The sequence below is a fragment of the Bos indicus x Bos taurus genome, chromosome 22, assembly GCF_003369695.1.
Source record: "Bos indicus x Bos taurus breed Angus x Brahman F1 hybrid chromosome 22, Bos_hybrid_MaternalHap_v2.0, whole genome shotgun sequence".
In the NCBI taxonomy this organism is placed as follows: domain Eukaryota; kingdom Metazoa; phylum Chordata; class Mammalia; order Artiodactyla; family Bovidae; genus Bos; species Bos indicus x Bos taurus.
In genome coordinates, this window is record NC_040097.1 from 24,668,615 (window position 1) to 24,682,647 (window position 14,033).

The 14,033-nt window shown below is 40.6% G+C and overlaps 1 long non-coding RNA gene across 2 annotated transcripts in view; it reads left to right on the forward strand.

Annotated features, from left to right (window-relative positions):
• The first annotated feature begins 1,966 nt into the window (after window positions 1-1,966).
• Window positions 1,967-14,033, forward strand: part of LOC113880880 — a 30,176-nt gene continuing 18,109 nt past the window's right edge. Inside the window, exons 1-2 of one of the 2 annotated variants that reach the window (XR_003507862.1) lie at window positions 1,967-2,278; window positions 13,002-13,124. This is a non-coding gene — a long non-coding RNA (uncharacterized LOC113880880). The remainder of the gene's footprint in view (window positions 2,279-13,001; window positions 13,125-14,033) is intronic. The other variant, XR_003507860.1, reaches the window with a different exon arrangement.

Here is a 14,033-nt window from a genome sequence, read left to right on the forward strand (position 1 = left end):
AGTCAGCTCTTCACATCAGGTGGCCAAAGTATTGGAGCTTTAGCACCAGTCTGTCCAATGACTATGCAGGATTGATTTCCTTTAGGATTGACTGGTTTGATCTCCTTGCAGTCCAAAGGATTCTCAAGAGTCTTCTCAAGCACCACAATTCAAAAGCATCAATTCTTCAGTGCTCACCCTTCTTTATGGTCCAACTCTCACATCTGTGAGAAAAAGCTGGAAAAACCATAGCTTTGACTATACAGACCTTTGTCAGCAAAGTGATGTCTCTGCTTTTTAATACATTGTCTAGGTTTGTCATAACTTTCCTTTCAAGGAGCAAGCGTCTTTTAATTTCACGGCTGCAGTCACCATCCACAGTGATTTTGGAGTCCCCCCCCCAAAAAAAATGAAATCTGTCACTGCTTCCATTTTTTTCTCATCTATTTGCCATGAAGTGATTGGACTGGATGCCATGATCTTTGTTTTTTCATGTTGAGTTTCAAGCCAGCTTTTTCCCCCTCCTCTTTCACCCTCATCAAGAGGCACTTTAGCTCCTCTTCATGCCATTAGAGTGGTATCATCGGCATATCCGAGGTTGTTGACATTTCTCTGGGCAATCTTGATTCCGACTTGTGATTCATCCAGCCCGGCATTCATTCATCTACCTTTTTTTTTTTTTACTATGTAGGTGGATGGAGAGGACCCAGGTGCTTTCCTTTGCCTAGTGTCCTCAATTCTGGAATTGGGATCCACAACCATGACCACCTATTCTGTGAGTGGTCAACCATGGTGTCCACTACCTTCCCTGGTCATATGAAAGAAAGTATTTCCAGATTTCCCTGCAATATCAGTTGATCCAAAAAGGGCAGCTGATCCAAGCCAACTTCTTCCTGTAGACATTTTCATAATAAAAAGTTTGTTGAAAAAAGAAGGCATGGGGTGCGATTCATCAAGTATTTTTAGCTTTCTGACTTCAGGGAATTGGATGAGTTTGTACCTCCCATCCTCTTTGAATTTAGATGTGGACAAATGACTTGCTTTGGCCTAGAAATGTAACCTAGTGTTGCTTCTGGAAGAACCTGTGGGGGCCTATTTGTGATTCTGCTTGTTCCCACCTGACTATTGCAGTGATCAAGGAAGCATATGTTAAGATGAAACCTCCCTCATCTTGGGTCTCTGAGAGACTGTTTGAGAACAAGCCCCAGTCAAAGCACAGTGGACATGCAGGTAAGCATTTAATAGGACTGAGGGGCTGTTTGTTACAGCAGCTAGCTCATCCTGAGGGGGAAGAGAATGTATGTTGTACAGGAAAATCAACACTTCATCCTCTAAATAACAGGAAGCTTTAACCATAAAATCTTAACTCCTCAGTTCAGTTCAGTTCAGTTCAGTCGCTCAGTCATGTCTGACTCTTTGAGACCCCATGAATTGCAGCACGCCAGGCCTCCCTGTCCATCACCAACTCCCAGAGTTCACCCAAACTCATGTGCATCGGGTCGGTGATGCCATCCAGCCATCTCATCCTCTGTCGTCCCCTTCTCGTCCTGCTCCCAATCCCTCTCAGCATCAGGGTCTTTTCCAATGAGTCAGCTCTTCGCTTGAGGTGGCATAGACCCCTCCTAAATAGGGGGTTTCAAAAACACACACTCAGAGCAGGCTAAAAATACTGATGTTATTGTTTCAAAGAATCGATTTCGTTGTGGCCCAATACCAAACACATTGTGCTCATTCTTTTAAGATATCTGTGCTGTTAAATATCATATTGAAGAAACCATTCCAACTCCTGTATTTCCTTCATTGTTATCTGCCAAAAATATATTGCAGAATGGTGTCTAAGGAGCTGGCAAGAACCTTTGCAAAAAAACTAGAATCTGCCCTATTAGCTGGCTGCTTGTGACTCAGCAGGGGGGTGTGAGCAACCAGCACTTTGGAAGGCAGATCACTGCCTATTAAATCTAACAGTGAGACAAAGAAATGGGGCAAATGTACCTGGCCTTGAGGAAGTTTCCATGGAGAGGTTGTCACAGGCAACTGGAATTCACCAGCAGTACCAACTAGAGAAGTAAACTGCTTCTTTCTACCACTTAGAGGAAATCTTTCTTAACCACTCAAAACCCATTGCACCAACTCCACAAGCATTACTTGTTGCGGCAAGTGGTACTTGAAAGGTCAGTATTGGATTTTTTTTTAAGTAGCTCAAGTGACCTCTCCAAGGAGAAATCGTTTAAAAGTGGAGAAGTCACCTGGAATCCATACTGACTGGAACAAAGATTCTCTGAGAGCAGAGGAAGACGAGGTAAGTGGCATGATGGATTTTTTAGGTCTTTATTAGAAGGAAAGGATCACAGAGTTTCTGGTTAATGATGGCTCCCTGTCATGCACAGCATAGCAATGGCCCTCACTCACCTTTGAGAGTCCACACCTCATGTATATGAGGAATACTCAGCAATTCTTTCAGCAACTGTGTCTGAAACCTTTGCCTTTGTCTAAGTTGACTTAGAGGTCATATGATCTCTGGCTAGTTATCTAAAATCTCTGAGCCTCAATTTCTCCATCTATAAATTAGGACTAAGACTGTTGTAAAGATTAAATGGAATCAAAATATAAAGAGCTTAGCAAGGCCTGGCACAGAGTCAGAGCTCAATAAATGTTTCTGTATTCCTTGGTGGGAACTTGGTAGGAACATCTACCTGTGTTGCGTAGCCCTTTCCTTTTTAACTTTTTAAGGGGTTGAAGCCTTTGTTTTATTTCCCTCTTTAATTCAAGGGCATTGCATTATGTGCCAGCCACTGTCCTTACAGATTGTTGACAATGATGAATGAGACAGATTTCTTTGTTCCAAAAGGACAATGCAATCAGAATGTAGTGCAGAAAAAAGGCTGTGGCACCAGGAAAGAGGGTTCCGGTGGTCTTACCCTGAACAGGGGATATTTGAAGGTTACCCTCTTCCCAGGCCCAGCTACATCCCAAACAGGACCTGCAAACATCACTCAACAGGTATTAAGAAACTAAAGGAAAACTCCCCACCCAGATTTCAGTGCTATGAAAACTGGCCTGAACGAAAGAGCTCCAGAAGACATTAGTAAATTCTAAGGTATTGGAACTGAGGTCTTGAGATGGGCATGGTTTTCTTGTTTGTGTACTGGAGACAGTGATAACAAAAAGCATAAAAATAGAGCTTCTATTCTAATATAATTGGGGAAATCCAATTGTTTTATTTTCCTCTTCACAACTTCTGCAATCATTTCTCACTGCATGCTCATGTCATAAAGCTTCACTTGACAGTCTCCTTGCATTTCAAATCTGAATTTATTGCTTCAACAAAGCATGTACATTTTATTAGCATGACCATACATCCTGATTTGGTTATGATAGTCCAGCTTTATTCCTGTTGTCCTGATGTAGTTATTAATAGCATTACCTTTCACTTGCAAAGGTATCTGAGCTTGAATGCTAAATGCATTTATACAGTTAATCTAATTTGTTTTTAAATTTTTATTGGAGTATAGTTGATTTCCTGGCATGCTGCAGTCTATGGGGTTGCAAAGAGTTGGATACGACTGAGCGACTGAACTGATTCCTGATAGTTGATTTACAATGTTGTGTTAGTTTCAGGTGTGGAGTCGACCTAATTTTAGTAAATCTCTCTAAAATTTGAAAAAAATAGAAGCCTAAGGGTATTTTGATGTTGAAGATACCTTAACATTCTGAGAAGTTGGACTCATTTTCAGTATCATTCATGTCATAGATTGGTAGAATCATAGTGACAAGCATTTATTTACCATTTATTAAAAAGCAAGTTCACTTGTCATTATGGTCATTTGCTGATTTTATTTCACATGTAAGTTTTACAGTTTTATTTTTAACCAGTTTCTATACATGTGGAAATGAGGCGCAAGACACAGAGCAACGGCTTGTGGAGGAATCAACCAGGGGTGGGAGGAACAATGCTGTGGGAGGAAGACACAGTCATGATATCCAGAGGAGATGCAGAAGTTATTAAAAGAAAAAGAGGCTGGCAACTGAGCACAGAGCAAAGACAAGGAAGTCTGCTTCGTTGAAGGACAATCATATCCCTTGGCTACCACCTTATAGAAGTTGAAACACAAACACTTCTTGGCTTTGGAGTCAAATATTTAGGTCAAATATTCAGCAGCCCATAAGGTTACAAGAAGGCCTGAAGTCCACTGACTCCAGAATACTGGGATACAAACCTTTGCAATAATAAAGTTTCTTGTCATGTCAATCTTCCCCACCCCCCAGCTTTTTCTTGGCTGTACGCTCTCTCCAGAGCTCTCTAAGGCAATATCAAATTAAAAAGATAAGCATGACTTTTAAAAACCCAAGGGTAATTAAAAATAGATTCAAGAGTTAGCATGGCCTGCAAAGTCCCTGCTATGGCTAAGTTGCAGAGGACCAGTTTCCCATCTCCTCTCAGATTAATCTACTAGCTGATACCATGGAGCATGGCCAGTGGACCTGAGCACTGGGAGATGGATTCCGATCTCTCCTCTTGCATTATTCAAGTTCTCACTGCCATTAGCACCAAAGTCTCATTTCCAGCATCATGATTCATCTAATACCCTCATGTTTCCACAACTAATCACATCTTCATGAAGTTTAATTTAATGTAATTTAACGTAACACTGCCCTCTTGTGCCTCACCATGCGAGGGCCCTTTTTGGGCAAAGATTATCTTTAATTAAAAAAAAAAAAAATATATATATATATATATAATAAAATTTATAATTTCAGTACCTTATTGAACTGTATGCTGGAGAGGGGAAGATGTATTTCTTATCTCCCTTCATCATTTATCCCAGTCTTCTGTTATACTGGTTTCCATCAATGATAACTGCTGGCCAAGGAAATCAATTCTAAAGGCAGACTTTAACATAAATCCACATGTGATTATTTTAAAGTAGCATATGGGCGGAAATAGCAAACAATGAAGCCAGGCTGCCCAGGAATGAGGAGTGCAGGAGAAACTGAGTAAGAAATCAGGAAATGAAAAGAAAGTTATTAAATAGACTCTCCACAGCTGGCTTAGTGATTTCAATAGACTTGGTTAATGGGAAAAACAATCAGAGAGAGTCCTTTAATTGCTTTTCTGCTGAGTTCCTTTCCACATCTCCATGTTTGCAGAGATTAATTAAGAGTTTCAATCACAACCTAAAACTAAACTCAGTAAGACAGATCAGAAAATTTTTTTAAATGGTGGCATGCTCAAAAGACTTCTGAGCAGTGTATCTCATAAAATTGACAGTCAGTGGTTCCAGTTTACAAAAGGTTATTTGTAAGGAATATGTAACGTAAGGGCAGAACCTAATATCAAATAACACACAAACTGCCATTTTTGAGTCATATTCCTAGCACAAAAATTGGGTTTTAGTATTTTTCTCTTGATCAGTCAGCACTCTGAGCAAATAATGATGGGTAGGAAAATGATCCAGAAAGCCACAGATACTCTCTCTAAGTCACAGAAACAAAAAGGATGCAACCAAGCTGCCCTCTAAGAAAAGGTGAAACAGAAAGGGGCTGCAGAGACACCTCTGGAGGTGTGCTCTTCACTCTTCCAGGGACAGAGCTCCTAAGAATTGATCTATTTCCATCTGGTTTTCTAACTCCAGCATCCATCTCTGGATGAAGAAGATGAACGCTTTGGCCAGGACAGATGTCTGAGGATTGCATCACAGCAGGGAAGCCTAAAAAATCCAGTTTGTGTTTCTTTTCCACTGCCTTACTTATCCTGTGCTTTCTGATGAACTCTTTTTATCTAGTCCAGAATTTTCAGTTTTGCCCAAGGGTTGATACATTCCTGATGTCCTGAATGACCAAGACGCCCCCTTTCCCTTTATCTTGTATTACCACTTTTTTGTTTTTAAGTATTACGCCCCCTGCCGGTCTCCTTCACACAGAACCACCATCAGTGTTGCATGACAGAGAAGCAAAAGTATTTTTAAAGGTGATTACAGGGTCATGTTACCTAGGTTAGCAGGTGGGAACAATCTTCCCTGAGGACTTTTACTCTCCCTGAGAAAAGATACCCTGACTGGGTAAGGAAAAGGAAGAGAAAAGAAGGATCATTTCCAAAGAGAGGTACAGCACAGGTTAAAATCATAATAAATAATAAATAGGGAAGCTTGATGTGTTGAGAGAATTTTAAAACAGAGTTAACATCATCAAATAAGCAGAAGATAAACAATGTCACAAATTGAGGCATGGGAAGGTTCTTTTTGCTCCATTTTTCAGGAAAGAATAAGAATTCATCATCACTATACTATCACATTCCTCTTTCTTGATCTTAAGTACCTCTGCTTTTCAGAGCACACAGAGCTCTGTACCCAGTAATTCCCTCTACCTATCAAAACTACATCTCAGTCACACAGCTGATAAAACTCGGTCGCATGGAGAAGTGACTAGCAAGTCGAAGTCTCATAGACTACAAAAGCCATGGCATCTGTTGATGGCCCGAGGTCAAATCCAGTATTTCACTCTGGCTTTCAGTTTCCTCATCTGTAAAATGTAAGTATTAATATAGTACCTTTCCGGCAAGGCTTTTGTGAGGATTTCCAAGATGTTACACTGCTTAGCAGAGTACCTAACGCATCACAGCAAAATAATCTTAGCCATTATTTGCATTTCAATTATGCACAGAACTTTAGGCAGAAAGAACAGATGTGGTGGCATCTGAGGTACAAGTGGGCTGGAAAGGGGATATGCCTTTTGTTCACCTCAGAGTCGTGTGCAGAGCGCCAACTCAGCACACCTAAAGACCAGACTTACTACCTCATGAAGCAAAGCAAGATACACTTCATAAACCTGTATCAGTCAAGGCTGAGTTTGCAGCCACCTTGCCTGGGAACCAACCCCACCCACCAGTGTCCCCACAGCAATTGTGGCTAAACCACACTGGAGAGGCAAACACAAGGGCCACCCCTGGAGCGCCTGGCTCTGGTGACCAAGAGGTATTATGCCAACGGGCCCCACAGGACACACTCTATTTTAGGCCACTCTTTCAAGACTAGGAAATTGTAGGTAATATACCTAATACGTAGAAACATAGAGAGTTAGGCAAAGTGAGAAGACAAAGGAAAACCTTGCAAATGAAAGGATAAGACAAAGACCTCAGAAAAAGAACTAAATAAAATGGAGATAACCAATTTATGAAACAAAGAATTCACATAGTCACAAAGATGTTCGCTAAACTCAGTGAGAAAATCAACAAAGAGATTAAAAAATATTTTTTAATCTGATCTAAAGAATGCAATAAGCGAAACGAAAGATACTCTATAAGGAACCAACAGTATATTAGAGGATGCAGAAAAACCAATGAGCAATGTGGAAGATGGGGTAGTTAAAATCACACAACTGTAGTAGCAGAAAAGAAAAAAATAATGTTAAAAAATGAGGATACTAGAAATCAATTCAGTTCAATTCAGCTCAGTCGTTCAGTCATGTCCAGCTCTTTGTGACCCCATGGACTGCAGCATGCCAGGCCTCCCTGTCCATCACCAACTCCCAAAGTTTATTCAAACTCATGTTTAAAATGTCTATACTACACATAGCAATCTACAGATTCAAGGCAATCCCTATCAAAATGCCAATTGTATTTTTTAATACAACTGGAACAAATAATTCTAAAATTTGTATGGAACCATAAAATACCCTTAATAATCATAGAAATCTTTAGAAGAACAAAGCTAGAAGTATGCTGCCTGATTTCAAGCTATATGACAAAGATATAATAATAAAACTGTAGTATTGGCACCAAAACAGACACAGATCATTGGAACAGAATAGAAAGCCCAGAAATAAACCCACATTTATATGGTCAATTAATTTATGAGAAGGTGCTAAAACTATACAGTGAGGGAAGAGTCTCTTTAATATATGGTGTAGAGAAAGCTGGACAGATGCAAAAGACTGAAACTGGACCACTTTCTGGCATTATATATAAAAAATAAACTCAAAATGGATCAAAGACTTAAATATAAAATGAAACCTTCAAAATCCTAGAAGAAAATACAGGCAACATGTTCTTTGACACAGATCTCAGCAATATTTTTGATACGCCTTCTCAGGCAAGGGCAACAAAAACAAAACTTAACAAGTAGGATCAAATTAAACGGAAAAAGTTCTGCACAGGGAAAGAGGCTATCAACAAAACAAAAAGGCAACCTCCTGAATGGAAGATACTTGTAAATGATACATTCAAGAAGCAGTTAATATTGAAAATACACAAATAACTCATATAAATCAATATCAAAAAATCCTATTAAAAAGGAGGCAGAGGATCTGAATAGACATTTTTCAAAGGAAGACACAAAGATGATCAAGAGAGACCTGAAAGGATTATCAGGATCACTAATCATCAGGAAAATCAGAATGGCTATCAGTAAAATGACAACATAATTTTTAAGAAGACAACATATAAGTGTTAGCAAGTATATGTAAAACAGGGCATCTTTGTGCACTTTTGCTAAGAATGTAAATATATGTAGCCACTAGGGAGAACAGTGTGGAGATTTCTTGAAAAACTAAACATAGAACTTTACCGTATTATATAGCAATTTCACTTCTGGGTATCTATCTGAAGAAAATAGACACACTAACTAGAAGAGAGAGAGGCCCCCCTATGTTCACTGCAGCACTATTTACAACTGCCAAGAAGTGGAAGCACTCTAAATATCCACTGATAAGTGAATGGATAAGAAAGATGCAGTATATATACAATGGAATATTCTTCAGTCATTTAAAAGAATGAAATTTCGCCATTTTTGATAACATGAATGGGCCTAGAGTAAAACTTCATATTTAAAGCAAATGGGTCACAACCACGTAATGTGCAGATAGGAAATAAAGTCAATAACACTGTAATAACTTTATGTGGTGACAAACGGCTACTAGACTTATTGCGGTGATCTGTTTGTAATGTATCAGTTCAGTTCAGTCTCTCAATCATGTCCGACTCTTGCAACCCCATGGACTGCAGCATGCCTGGGTTCCCTGTCCATCACCAACTCCTGGAGCTTGCTCAAACTCATGTCCATTGAATCGGTGATGCCATCCAACTATCTCATCCTCTGTCATCCCCTTCTCCCACCTTCAATCTTTCCCAGCATCAGGGTCTTTTCCAATGAATCAGTTCTTCACATCAGGTGGCCAAAGTATTGGAGTTTCAGCCTCAGCATCGGTCCTTCCAATGAATAGTCAGGAATGATTTCCTTTAGGATGGAATGGTTGGATCTCCTTGCTGTCCAAGGGACTCTCAAGAGTCTTTTCCAACATCACAGTTCAAAAGCAACAATTCTTTGGGGCTTAGACCAACTCACATTCATACATGACTACTGGAAAAACCATGGCTTTGACTAGACGGACCTTTGTCAGCAAAGTAATGACCCTGCTTTTTAATATGCTGTCATAGCTTTTGTTCCAAGGAGCAAGCATCTTTTAATTTCATGGTTGCAGTCACCATCTGCATTGACTTTGGAGCCCCAAAAATAAAGTCTCTCACTGTTTCCATTGTTTCCCCATCTATTTGCCAAGAAGTGATGGGACAGGATGCCATGATCTTAGTTTTTTGAATGTTGAGTTTTAAGCCACCTTTTTCACTCTCCTCTTTCACTTTCATTAAGAGGCTCTTTAGTTCTTCACTTTCTTCCAGAAGGGTGGTGTCACCTGCATATCTGAGGTTATTGGTATTTCTCCCAGCAATCTTGATTTCAGCTTGTGCTTCATCCAGCCCAGCAATTCACATGATGTACTCTGTATATAAGTTAAATAAGCAGGGTGACAATATATAGCCTTGATGTACTCCTTTCCCGATTTGGAAACACAAGCTGAAATCAAGATTGCTGTCCAGTTGTGACTTTGTTGTACACTTGAGACTAATGTATGTCAACCATACTTCAACTAGAAAAGAAATATATTAAATACTAACATACAAATACTGAAAATAAAACAAAGAACAAATGTGACCACACCACCTCCCTAATGAACATCTTTTCATGGCATGCCATACCCTATTAGATTAAGGATCTGACCATTACTGACAAGACCACTTACAGGGTTGCCCCTGACCAAGGTACTATAGGGCTCCCCAGGTGGCACTAGTGGTTAAAAAAATGCTTTTTTACCTGCCAATGCAGGGGATGGAAGAAATGTGATTCAATCTCTGGGTTGGAAAGATCCCCCGGAAGAAGAAAATGGTAACCCACTCCAGTATTCTTGCCTGAAAAATTCCATGGCCAAGAGGAGGCTGGCAGACTATAGTCCATGGGGTCGCAAAAAGGTGGATATGACTGAGCATGCATGCACCCTGATGAATAACTCATAGAAATCTTTTACAAACTTTAATGGGCATCACATTGCTTGAGGGTCTTGTCAAAATGCAGATTCTGATTCAGAAGATCAGGAGTGGGGTCTAAGATGTTGCATTTCTTCCAAGCTCCCAGGTGATGATGAGGTGCTGACTTCAAGGACCACACTCTGAAGAGCAATGAACTGCAGCTTTCTCTGAGGAGCATGCCAAGCCTCTAGGCCCACGGCAAATCTGGAATGAATACCCTCCTATGCTGCTTTCAAGCACTCCATGAATACTTTAACCCTAATGTTCAGTATCCTTGCATTTCTCCCTCATAGTTTGCAAGGAATGTGAGGTCAGGAAATTCTTTCTCATTTATAAACCATGGACATTACTCAGTGCCAGAGATAGATAAAAGGATGGATGAATTTATGGATGGACAGAGATAGACAGGTAGACAGAGAATGAATGAATGAATGAATGAATGAGGGGTAGATCAACCTTTTCATCTAGACACATATAGAAGTTTTACTTGAATAAATTCTTAGGAATTGTTTAAAATACATTTAGCTAAATGCATAGCGACAAAAATCACCATGTGTGCTCATTAAAATCCCACACCAAAAAATGTCAAGTATCTCTAAAAGCAGAGCTCCTCTTCCCAAGAAGGGCACTATGTCCTCTATTTTGGCTTCCAACCATGCTAGACAGCTGACAATATAGTCTTCTTAAAAAGTTGTTTGAGGGTGTCTTCTTCCACTGTGCTGTATGTGTGACTTTATTCACCCTTATGTAATCCACAAAATGCATCTCTGTTTCTACCACTGTAGCTACTGTATTATAAACTAAATTATAGTAACAAGAGCAGCTGGAATTTATTAAGCACTTTTTACCATCCAGGAACGCTGTAGTGCTTTTACTTTAAATACCTCTTAGAAACTGTATAATGACCCTACTAGAGGATACATGATGAGATTAAAGAGGTTGTGTTAGCCACCCAAGGTCAAAGAGCTGGAAGTAGAGTGGAACTTGGAACCCGGGACTCTCTGACCTCAGAAACCATACTTTTAACCTCTACATCACAGAACCTCCCAAGGAACATGCTTTGGTCACTCACAGGCACATCAAAGCCTTTGGGACATTTGTCTGGAGAGAACTCTGGGTTTGTCACCACTTCACTGGATGACCATTGGAAGTGTTCAGCATTGAAATTTCCTTGACAGAAGAACATCACTGCATTAGTTCCTAGGGGGTAAATTACACTCAACTTAGCCACAGCTCCCATCCAGACCTTTGGAAATTCACCCTCCTGGACAACCTTAAATTTCTTCACTTTTGTGTCTTATTTTATTAAAGTAGTGGTGGAGAATCAACATGTATCTTGTAGTTAGTAAATGGCACATTAAAACTACCCAAAGATTTCCACAAATCCTAAGCCTCCTCCTTAAAAACACTAAGGTGTTTTCCTTAGTGTTACTTTCAATTTCTGGAATTTCCCCGGTGATCCAGGGAAGTGGATCAAGTCAAGTGGCTAAGACTCCATGCTCCCAACGCATGTTCAATCCCTGGGCATGGAACTAGATCTTACCTGATGCAATTAAGAGTTTGCATGCCCCAATGAAGACTGAAGATTCCACGTGCCACAACTAAAGATCTCATATGCCACAACAAAGACTGAAGATCCCATGGGCCACAATTAAGACCAGTCACAGCCCAAAAAAAAAAAAAAAAAAAAAACCCCTAAAGTCCACAGCTGTCCTCTTGTTGCCTGCATGGCTGCTGATGAGACTTGTCTTCATCTGAGATTTAGACAACCTCAGCTTTAACTCACAATTACATTGCCCTCCCAATGTCTTCTGCCACGTTCCCATCTCTCCTATAGCCTCAGCTTCCATGTGTGTTCTGTTACCCTTTGTTAATCCAGATGAGAAATTCAGTCCTTTGCCAGTTTCTGCAAAAGCAATGCTGGAAGCAAGGAAGAATTTATTAGAGGGCAGGGGACAAGGAGAACAGTCCCATCAGAACTCCATATCACTAACCTTTCTCCTTACTGCCCTTCTCAGTCATTTCCCAGAGAAACCTATCTAGTCCCTCTCGAATATGCAGAATAAATACACCAGACACTGATGTTCATGTAATCAGCAACATTTCCCTCTTTTGCATTCTAATAGAACCCTGAAATTTTTAGCAATCCAACTGTACAGGCAACTCCATGCTTCAGAGGACACGTCCCCTCTCACCAGCTCCAACAACAGACTTGATTTGTCAAAGAGGAATCTCATTCACCTTCCAGTGATATATACTGCTGCTGCTGCTGCTAAGTAGCTTCAGTCGTGTCTGACTCTGTGCGACCCCAGAGATGGCAGCCCACCAGGCTCCCCCGTCCCTGGGATTCTCCAGGCAAGAACACTGGAGTGGGCTGCCATTTCCTTCTGCAATGCATGAAAGTGAAAAGTGAAAGTGAAGTCGCTCAGTCGTGTCCGACTCCTAGCAACCCCATGGACTGCAGCCTACCAGGCTCCTCCGTCCATGGGATTTTCCAGGGAAGAGTACTGGAGTGGGGTGCCATTGCCTTCTCTGAGTGATATATGCAGGTAGGGGCAACTGATGGTCAATGAGAAGTGAGGCAAGGTTTGCTGGGAGGTTTCTGGAAGAGGTGTACTCATTCAAAGGAGACAGCCGAAAACAGAGACAATTTCCTTTCTTTCCTCAGCCATGGCGACAGGATGTGACACCTGGAACTGCTGCAGCCATGTTGCTATCAGAGAAGGTAGCTACCAGAAGACTTTGAGAATGTCAAAGCAGAAAAATGGAAAGAACTCATGAGATCGAGATGGTAAACTCACCAAATTCATTTGATTTTCTTCCTAGGCACCAAGGAAACCATAGTTGATAGCCTCTCCTGAAGTTAGGCAGTGCCACACAATTGAGTCCTGACTAGTGGGTTATGGATGGAAATGATGTTTACAGCTTCTGGGACTGGGCTGGAAAATGTCCTGCTTGATCCTTCACAACCTTCTGCTTCTCCACTGTAGAATAGATTGTGCCAGGATGAGTGTGAAGCCATGTTCAAGATGGCAGGACTATAGCATAAAAGGAGGCAAGGTCCATGGATGTAGTAGAAGCCTCCACTTGCATAGAATAGTACTGCTGTATTGTATGATGCCCTTGAGATCTCACAACTAGTTTGTTGTAGCCTATTATAGACTGAATGTTTGTGTCTTTCCCAAATTCATATGCTGAAATCTAACTTCCAGTGTAATGGTACTCAAGGTGACGTCTTTGCAAGGTAATTAAGTCATGAGGGTGAAGCCCTCATGAACAGGATTAGTGTCCTCATAAGAAGAGGCCAGAGAGCTCATTGTCTTTCAACACTGTGAAAGTATAAGAAGTTGGCAGTCTGCAACCCCAAAAAAGACCCCTCAACAGAACCTAGCCATGCTGGAATCCTCATCTTGGACTTGCAATCTCCAGATTTCTGTTGATTTTAAGTCATTCCGCTTATGACATTCTGTTACAGTGGCACAAATGACAAAGACATGGCACACGGCATTTCCTACACTAATTAATATAACCAAATTCCTTGGGTACTGAATCAACCAAGCCTGAAGTCTTTCTAATATTAGACTTTGAACTCTTATGAGCCAAGCTTTCTTTAATTTTTAAACCTATTTGGGGCAAGATCTTGCTTTTCCTTTGATACAAAGCATTTTAACAGCGAAACTCATATCTTTACAGTTCTTAC